General features: G+C 32.1%; 1 long non-coding RNA gene across 1 annotated transcript; it reads right to left on the reverse strand.

Moving 5' to 3' along the window:
* Positions 1–1,736: 1,736 nt before the first annotated feature.
* LOC120577356 (uncharacterized) lies at positions 1,737–2,285 on the reverse strand. Its single transcript, XR_005643413.1, has 2 exons — positions 2,187–2,285; positions 1,737–1,984 (listed from the first exon to the last, which is right to left on the reverse strand). It is a non-coding gene; the product is annotated as an uncharacterized lncRNA (long non-coding RNA).
* Between the last annotated feature and the right edge of the window lie 835 nt (positions 2,286–3,120).

The raw sequence follows: 3,120 nt of genomic DNA on the forward strand, positions 1-3,120 counted from the left end.
ATTTCAACGTATTCTTCCCTGTCTATCATATTATTTTTCATTTATACCATATAACCAACATGTACTCCACATGAGATGAGCTATGTGCTCCACATGGATGAGTCTTGCAATCCACAGTTTCTTACCCATATGAGCTATGTGCTCCATATAGATGAGTCTTATGCTCCACATGGATGTGTCTTGTACTCCACGGTTACTTACCCATAGATGAGCTATGTGCTCCATGCAAATGAGTCTCGTACTCCACGTGAGATGAGCTTTGTGCTCCATATGGATGAGTATTGTACTCCACGGTTACTTACCCAGATGAGCTATGTGCTCCATATAGATGAGTTTTGTACTCTACATTAGATGAGTTATGTGCTCCACATGGATGAGTTTTGTACTCCACATGAGATGAGCTATGTGCTCCACACGGATGAGTCTTGTACCCAGAAGAGATATGTGCTCCATACAGATGAGTCTCGTACTCCACGTGAGATGAGCTTTGTGCTCCATATGGATGAGTCTTGTACTCCACAGTTATTTATCGAGATGAGCTATATGCTCCATATAGATAAGTCTTGTACTCTACATGAGATGAGTTATGTGCTCCACATGGATGAGATTTGTACTCCACATGAGATGAGTTATGTGCTCCGCATGGATGAGTCTTATACTCCACAGTTACTTACCCAGAAGAGCTATGTGCTCCATATATATGAGTCTTGTACTCCACATTATATGAGTTTTGTGCTCCGTATCGATTTGGGTCTCTTACCCCACAATTACTTGCTCGGATAAGCTATGTGCTCCATATAGATGGGTCTTGTACACCATATTGGATGAGCTAATGCTCCATATAATAATGAGATTTTGATTGAATTATTTGTATTAATTATGTGTATTTTTAAAGAACATTTTGGAAAGAAAGCGGATATCATGGTTGATTTTTTTGGTTACCGCACCGGCTTAGAACAATACTCGTTTTTAAATTTGTGTGTATTATATTCACTAGGATTTCGTATCTCATTAAAGTGTTGTTTTCAGATTTAGAGACTGAGACGAAGACAACTAATGACGTAGAAAGTTGTGGGGTTCGACATTTTAGAAGCATCACTCCATTAGGTTAGGTTCATAGTTTTGGGTTCACATTCATTCATAAAGATCATTTGGCTAGCTTGTGTTTGGGTAATCTGGAAGGAAAGGAACAACTGTGTCTTCAAAAATGTGGCTTCCGATCCTTACGTCCTCCTTGACAAAGTTAAGTTGAATTCCTTCCTAGGCTGAAAACAAATCAGGTTTCGTTCACTTATTGTTATCATGACTGGTGGCGACATCCGCTTCTTTACATGAGGGTTTATGTGCAATCCCTTTTGGCTTTTTGCTTTGATGGTGCTCTCTTGATTACTGCACCAGTGACATTGTAACTATTATTGGGTGCTTCACTTTTAGCACGCCTTGTGCGCGGTGAATCACCTCTGTTGTTAAGTAATATATCTCATTTTGCCTTGTTCAAAAAAAAAAAAAATTCAATTATTGTCAGTTAAAACTTTAATTTCGTTTAGTTGTTGTTGTTGTTGTTGTTGTTGTTGTTATTATTATTATTGTTATTATTATTATTATTATTATTATTATTATTATTATTATTATTATTATTATTATTATTATTATTATATACTTCACAACAATTATATTAAATATAAATTTTCATTAATAATAAGAAATCAAGGCAATAATATTGTAAATATAAACTATTTTATTTTGGAAAATATTTGAAGATTTTATTTGTAGATATTCTTGTACAAACATTGAGATTGTACAAATATCAACCACATATCTCTCTAGTTTCCAATGCAACAACATTTGTTCCCGTTTGGTTGACACACTCCACCTTTAGGAAAACCATATTCAATACAAACTTTTTTACAAGGTCCATCGTTTTGTGGACATGGAAACGAAAGGAAGCAATCTGGTTTGTCAAGATGTGGCGAATCTTGAAATCCTGCTAAAATCGATTAAATGGCATTAGAAGTTTTATCAAAATTCTAGAGAAATATTTTGCATTTCTGAATGATTTTATAAATTTTCATGAAAATATGGTTCCTAAATATTCAATTAAAAACATGGCTCCTAATTTTTTCGACTACAAAAGAATCATGATTGGTAAAATATAATAAAGTTGGGTTATCACTCTAGCTTATTACCTGCAACCATGACAAAAACAATGCACATAATTGAAACTGCAAAAGAAAGATGATTGAACTGCATTGCCATTCTACTTTCAAAGGTAGTTTTTTTTTTAAGGCTACTTTGAAAGGTTTACAAAGACTACACTTCAATTGACTATTTAAGCTGATCAAAGAAGTTTCTTTACAAAAAAGCTGGTCAAAAAAGTTCATGCAAAAAAGTTTTCTTTTGAATAAATTAAATAAAAGTAAAGAGTTTACTGAAAAAAAAAAATCCATTGAAAAATATAATATATATATATATATAATAATTTAGGCTAAATTGCATATTTGGTCCCTTAACTATTTAGGTAGTATTGCTTTGGTCACTTAATTAAAATTCAATTTATTTTGGTCCTTTAACTTCTCTCTGTTACACATTTTGGTCCTTTCCGTTAGTTTTAATTCAAAAACGTTAGTTTTTCTTTATTTTCTTCTGGAATTTTTATGGGATTCTTGTTGTTGAAGGTTGATGACGATGATATAAAGATGAAATGAGAAGAAGATGAAGAAAACCTAACGTTTTTAAATTAAAACTAACGGAAAGGACCAAAATGTGTAACGGAGAGAAGTTAAGGGACCAAAATAAATTGAATTTTAATTAAGGGAGCAAAGCAATACTTCCTAAATAGTTAAGGGACCAAAAATGCAATTTATTAGAATATAATTATTGATATTCAAATTTATTGTTATTGATATTCAAATTTTTTGCTTTATATTTTATCTATACACCCTCTGGTTACTGTTATAAGCAAAAATTCATTTTTTAGGTTCATTCATTAAATGTTATATGTGGTCTATATTTAGGTTATATACAACATTTAATGAATGAACCTAAAATATAGTTTTTTTGCTTATAATAGTGATTGGAGGGATGTACTTCTGTATTTTGAATTTATAATCATTTTAAACC

Source organism: Medicago truncatula, chromosome 8 (assembly GCF_003473485.1).
Source record: "Medicago truncatula cultivar Jemalong A17 chromosome 8, MtrunA17r5.0-ANR, whole genome shotgun sequence".
Classification (NCBI taxonomy): domain Eukaryota; kingdom Viridiplantae; phylum Streptophyta; class Magnoliopsida; order Fabales; family Fabaceae; genus Medicago; species Medicago truncatula.